The sequence below is a fragment of the Trichechus manatus genome, unplaced genomic scaffold (genome assembly GCF_000243295.1).
Source record: "Trichechus manatus latirostris isolate Lorelei unplaced genomic scaffold, TriManLat1.0 scaffold00198, whole genome shotgun sequence".
Classification (NCBI taxonomy): domain Eukaryota; kingdom Metazoa; phylum Chordata; class Mammalia; order Sirenia; family Trichechidae; genus Trichechus; species Trichechus manatus.
The window spans coordinates 3,766,437-3,773,643 of record NW_004444134.1 but is presented as its reverse complement, the minus strand read 5'-3'; positions in this window follow the sequence as shown (position 1 = coordinate 3,773,643).

Sequence of the window (7,207 nt, the reverse complement as noted above, 5' to 3'; positions counted from 1 at the left end):
GTGGTATTGGCGAAAAATATTGACTATACCATGGACTGCCAAAAGAACAAACAGGTCTGTCTTGGAAGAAGTACAGCCAGAATGCTCCTTAGAAGCAAGGATGGTGAGACTGTATCTCACATACTTTGGATGTGTTATCCAGGAGTGGGGAGGATCAGTCCCTAGAGAAGGACATCATACTTGGTAAAGTAGAGGGTTGGTGAAAAAAAGTAAGACCCTCAACGAGATGGATTAACACAGTGGCTGCAACAATGAGCTCTAGCATCACAGTGATTGTGAGGATGGTGTAGGACCTGGCAGTGTTTCATTCTGTTGTACATAGGGTCGCTGTGAGTCGGAACCGACTCAACGGCGCCTAACAACAACAACAACAGGAAAAAACAGGCATGGCTTTGGGAAGAAGACAGGAATCTGAGATGTGGTGTGAGGAAATAATCGAGACGGAAACTGAACTAAAATACTATTACATTATAAATTCAACAGCCGAACAATAGTCATGTTAAAAGACACATGAAGGACTGTGAAGAAACTGAAACTGATCTGCTCAGACAATGAAGACTGAATATGTTTATAAAAGCTTGATAAAAGGAAGATAGTTAAATATTTTGATCACTGCATTTGTTGTGACTTTACTGGTAACTGTTGTATCTTAAAGTTTGTATTTAAAGTATTATAGTATTTTTCTGTGAAACAAAGTCATTTAATTCATTTAAGGATTGTGCTATAACAGTAAAACTATATGCCATCATTATATTTTTAAGAATCTTTTTACTTTGATGAAATGTAAAATTGTTTAACCCTGCCTCATTCAATGTCCACTCCCAAATCCTGCTCCAATAAAAAAAAGAACGAAAACCTGACAAGAGGGAAAAATAAAATAGAGTGTATAAACTGATGTGATTAAAAAAAAAAACTATACCTGTATACAAAGGATCTCAATTAAAGATATGAAGAATTTATCACCATATATTCCAACAAGTAGAAAAACATAGTAACCAATATCTGCTTTGAATATCTTAAAGCACAAATTACCCAGCACCAACACGAGTGTTGTGGAAAACAGTATCAGTGTTGAGCTATAAACTGAAATGTGATTGAAGCACTGAGGATAAACAAGCGATCACTGAGGATATACACCAAGGCATTATCTTTAGTTTATCTTGAGGATGAAATCATGGGTGTTTTTTAACTCTCTTTGTTTTATTTATTTGTACATCTAATTTTTCCACAATGTTTTCTTTTGTATTAAGAAGACAATACTTTAGAAACATTATTAAAACAGACATTCCAAGGTGCGAACAGAGGGTCAATTCAATAATAATTTTGGCATAACTTACCCCAAAGAACAAATTGTTTGATTTTTGGAACCATAAAAATCCTTCAGCGGCTGTGGCAGCATGCTTGTCCATTTTCCCATTCTTACGTATTCTGTAATATTCTTTGGACTTGGACAGACATGGCTGTGGCAGCATGCTTGTCCGTTTTCCTACTTTTGTCTGTTCTGTGATATTTCCTCGGGCTCAGGCAGACATGGCTCTGGCAACATGGTTGTCCACTTCCCTCTTCTGCCTTTTTTAATATATACCAAATAAAACTTTCTTCTTGCTTTTATAAAAAAACATCCTTCAGGTAAAACCAAAAAATCCAGACTCATTCCCATCGAGTCAATTCTGACTCATAGTGACCCTATAGGACAGAGCAGAACTTCCCCATAGGATTTCCAAGGCTGTAATCTTTATGGAAGCAGACTGCCACATCTTTCTTCCGAAGAGTGGCTGGCCAGTTTGAACCACCGACCTTTCAGTTAGCAGCTGAGTGCTTAACCACTTTGCCCCCATTCTTCTTCCTTCAGGTCATTTGGGTGTAATTTAGACCACCAGAACTGATAACATGAATATAGTGCTCAACCAATGGCTGGGAGCAGTCTATGGGAAGCGTGACTCAGAGGAAAGGAGAATGCACAGCCAAGGACCTTATAGCCAGCAGCTGGGCCCACAGTCCTTACACCCCTGTATTTGGAGGTCTGTGAGGCCACTCCACCCACATTGAGGGAAACTCACCTTTCTACAGGCATTCACAAGGTAACTTGGCCCTCTTTTCACACTAAATTATCCATAGGTACCACAAGATCTTGGAGCCCTGGTGGCACAATGGTTAAGAGCTCAGCTGCTCACCAAAAGGCTGGCAGTTCATACGCACCAGCCGCTCCTTAGAAACCCTATGGGACGGTTCTACTCTGTCCTATAGGGTCTCTATGAGTCAAAATCAACTCGATGGCAATGGGTTTGGTTTGACCAGAAGATCTTAGATTACTTTACCGTGGCACTTCATGTTTTTTAGTGTATGCCTTGATTGTCCTCTAGACTAAAATCAACAAAGAGCAGTAGGTGCCAAGAACAGTGCTGGCTGGTCTGAGGTGGATGCGATGCTGTGGCTGCCCCAGCACAGAGCTAGCCAGCATCAGGGATCAGTCAGCACAGATGAGGCCATAGAAGGACACAAGGCCGTCCACAGAGAAGAGGTCTGAATGAAGCAGATGGAGAAAGAAAACTCAAGAGTTGTCACAGCATGGGGCAAAAATAAAGTAGAGATGTTCATGGGAGTCAAAGGAAAACGGTTGAGGAAAAGCGGTCATCTTTGCAGACAGGTTAAGAAAACTTGAGAACCTTAAGCTGCAGGCAGGGACACTACTGTATTTGCATGATACAGAGGAGCCTTGGAGATCGTGAGTGTCCTTGCTTAAGCGCAAGCAGGGACAGGACTAGAACTCAGTTCTGGCACTCGTTTTGTGAGTTTGCCACTCAAGCATCTTTGTCCCATTTGTTCATTCAAGGCTGTAGTTTTGCACAGCAACTCTGTGATCTTAAGCAGCCTCCTCACGTCTCTTTTCCTCAGATTCCTCACTAGGTAAGAGGGGCACTAATGTCCCATCCAGCTAAATAGTCTTTGATCTCATTAAGAGAGATAAGACACTGTCATTCAAGGTGGGTCTCTGTGATCACCCAGACCCTGTCTGAGTATCTGCCTGTCATGCACCGAGGTTTGGGAGCAATTCCAAAAGTTACACAATACAAGCTAAAGAAAAGGCTTAACTAGACCTATGTGGCTAAGGGTCAACAAGAGGAAAGAAGCATGGGTCCCCTGAACTCCCTAACAGCCCACAGAGGGACTTGCCAGAACCAGACCCGCAGCACCTACAGCATGGGTCTGCATTCCAGTGGGGGCCCTACACAGCACAGCCTCCCATCTCACTGGGCAATCACAGCAAAGCAGTCCTGATAGTGGGGGAAGAAGCAGGCTGTTTGGTGCAGATAGTCTGGGTTTGGAGTGTTGGCTATTTGCAGGATTAAACACCTGTTGCAGAACATGGGCTGCCCTGGAGACTTTCCGGGGCTGAGGGCAATTGTAATCCCCCCTGCAAGGGGAGGGCTCCGCAGGCCATGGGAAGCAAAGCTTGAGGCAGCCCCTTCTGCTGGGAGAATAAGGGACCCCTAGTACCACAGAGTTTACCATCCAGGCAACCTAAAGTTAGCTCCCATGAGCTTGCTCAGACAGATCTGTTCATGGCACCATGGACACGTTGCCAAAGTAACTCTATTGTAAAAGGGACAGGTGGCATTAAAAAATAAATGCAGGAGAAATGTAATGGCCATTCAAAAACGGGAACAAGAGCTTTAGCTAGTGAGATGATGAGGCAAGGCTCCATAAAAAAAGACAGAATTTGGTGAGAGCCTGAGGGATAAGCAAGGTTTGGACAAGTGAGGCCATGACAAGAGCATCCCAAACCCAGGCGTAAGCATAAACCAGGTCACAGAGGACAGAGAGTGGGGTGGAAGAGTGTGCCCTACAGAACACACAGGAGCCCTTGACACTGGAAGGCCACACTGGGATCAGAGTTAGCCAAAATATTAGAAACATTTACTCTTAAAATTTCAGAATGGAATTCAGAAATATTTCAATCAGGTGGATTATAATACCAGCTGTTTATACTCAGTGAGTGCTTGTTGGTGTTTGCTTTGCTTTTCTCCTGCAGTTCTGTCTTTCCTTCCATTAGAATCCAACATTTTTTTTTAGGTTTTGATTATTCTAGACCTCAAATTTTGCTACTGTGTTAACATTAAAATCCCCACAGTGGATTTCTTTTTCCTCCCAAGAATTCTATTCCTTTCAGCACAATTCATATGTTGAAATTCCTCATGTTTCAAGCTACCTGGTTTAGACATGTCACAGGGTAAATAACTTCTGAACATCAGCTTCTAAGTCCTGACAAGGAATGTCTAACATAAATACTTCCACACAAGGGAGAGAGGAGCTAGGAGGCCTGCGCCCCAGAGGAGGGCCACCCTGCTCAGTCGCTGCCTTGGTTATTTGAGCTGTGACGTAAGTATGTCCAAATGACTCCAAAATGTTTTTGTCTCCTTTGTATTGTTTGTCTTGAGGCAGACAGGGGGTTAAAGATAAGCCAAGGTTAGAACCAGGGCTGGAACCAACTGTGACTAATAGCCAACCACTCGCGCAAGGAATACTTTCACTTTTCCCATATGCCAGACCATATCCCTCACCCTCATTCTCTGCACCCTGGGTCAGGTCTTGCTCTCCCTCATCCCATCCACCTCCAAGAAAATGCCCCCAGTAGACTGTAAATTAAATTAGAGTCATAACACCCTCATAAGCCCGCAGTGTACCATTGCCCACTCAGAATCCAGTTTGGTATGCATACCGAGCTGATTGCAGGTTCATCTGCTTGACTCCCTGTTTAAGGTGAATGCTCATCAACTCAGGTTAAGATGTGGGTTCTACTCTGACACCCGCAACTGGCTCACACTGGGGATTTGTTTAACTCAGTGATAACAAAAGAAAGCTAGCCAAAACTGTATAAAGACCTAAGTCTGTTGGTGGTTGACAGTGGCAGGAGGGAGAAAAAGTGGGGAATCATTGCTTGAGGGGTGCTGGGCTTCTGTTAAGGGTGATGGAAAAATCTGGGAATGGATAGTGGTGATGGTTGCACAACATGATGAACATAATTAATGTCACTGAATTGTACATGTAAGGGGTGTTGAAGTGGCAATTTTTATCTTAAATGGATACTCACCAAAACAAAGTTAATTAATTTTTTAAAAAAGGAAGTTGGCAAATATGAGACATGCCATCCCTCTCCCTTTCCACATCCATGGCAGACATCAATAATCAATCACGTCACTGAGCTCCAACATGAACTCAGAAAACTAAACCCAGGGCTCCAGGCAGCCAGTATCAATCAACTGGTGTTAGCTCTTAAAATAAAAATTATTTGCCATCCTGGGACTAAGCTTTTTTTGACATCTAACAGTCTATTACTACATTAAATGAATGCACCTGCAAGATGACATTAAGAACAGTGGGACAGGTCAACTGATTCTGATGAAAATCCATCTTTTTGTAGTAAACATTAAATGAAGGCTGACTTAATTTTTTAAAACAAGCACATACCTTCATTTGAAATAAAAATCTCTATAAATTATAAAACTTGATGCTCATTGACCAGGACAACAGTAGTTTTTTGGTTGCCTACTTTGAACTTGTTCCCAAATGAGAACTAGCCTTTTAAAAATCATTTTGTAGCTCATGTAGCTGACAGCCAGCTACATTATCTAAGCCCCTTTTCTTCTTCTCTGTTGGAAATTTTACAAAAATTTTACAAACAACTAGTGGCCAATCTTTTTTCAGTAAATAAATTAGGGAGATCTAGAAGTCCATGCTCATGTAAAAATGGAGGATGAAATTCTAGGTGCCAGAAACTACCAACCCTAATGACAGGAACTTTAGGGGAAGGCTCTTAGAACCTCAAGAAGGTCCGTGCCCTTGTTGTGCTATTGATAGGCATGGCCCCCATGAGTTTCCATGTGTCTCCCTCTACATGCCTACAACCTCCTTGAAGACAGAGACCCTGATATACACATCTCCAAATCCCTAGAGTCTGGGGCATCAACTAGCTAAACGTGGAGAGATGGTTTTTGAGTGAATCTTCCCATCCCTCTGTTCTTCAAAGAGAAGACGTGAAAATGTATAGGATTTAGGAGGCAGCCTAGACCCTGACTACACACCCACCACTGTCAGGCAGGGAGAGAATCCCAAGAATACTTTCTTTCTCAAAACACTGTTCCTGGAAAATGAACAGGAATATTACTTCCAGGCTTGACCACAGTTTCTATTAGACTGATCCAATTTGCAGCCTCTCCAACTGGGCTCAATATCCAGAGGTGAGGAGGGGGTTTCTTTGAAGAATCAATATCAGATGCTGGGAACTTCCCAATCTTTGGCCCTTGGGCAAAACACATAAACTTTAAATGACAAAGCCCCCAAGCAAGTTCATTAGAACATCTGGGCACCTTATCAGGGATTTATCAAGCTTTCCAGAGCTGATCCAAGCACTGTTTTAATGAAAATCGGCTGTCAATGAACAATTTATGCCAAGGATTTTTTTTCCTCCTCTTCTCTTTTTTCTCGTCCCACTCCCCCTCTTCTTCTTTTTCTTCTTCCCCTTCTCCTACCCCCTCCTCCTAGTCCTCCTCCTTCTCCTTTTTCTTTTTCTCTCCCTCTCTCTCTGGCTTTTATCGCTACAAAGGCTAATTCTGAGATAGTGAGCAAGCCTCATATTTCTAGGCCTGCTATACACACTGTTATTATCAAGCATTTAAGCTTAGGTTAACCACTCTATGTCAAAATAAAATAAGTAGGGTGGGCATCCATCATCATAGCTTGAACTGGGGAATTATACGAGGTTGAATTACTCTCTACTTTTGCAACTGGGTCCTTGGCCAAGACAACATAACCTTTCAGACTTAATTTGTATAAGTAAGAAAGCTCTTCATAAGTTTTACTGATTTTTAAACTGGTAATTTTAAACCAGTCACATATTTTGGTTAACTAATTATTATACCTCTCTACTTGTGCCTTGAGGTGACTTAACCTAAGGAGTTAAAATTACAAAATTAAAATAAATAGCTGTATTCCAACTGAGTACTGTCCATCTATACACATCAATAAGTTTCGTTTATAGCCTTGGGGAAGAATAATGCTCTTTGAACAATCAAAATGTTATTATCATAAACTCCTTCTTTATTTCTCCACTCTGCCCTGATTGGGTTGATATGTTTTATTTCATGATTCCTTTATTTCAGTTGCATGTTAAGTCAAGGACAAAAGGACCTCAGGACCTGGAAATTCT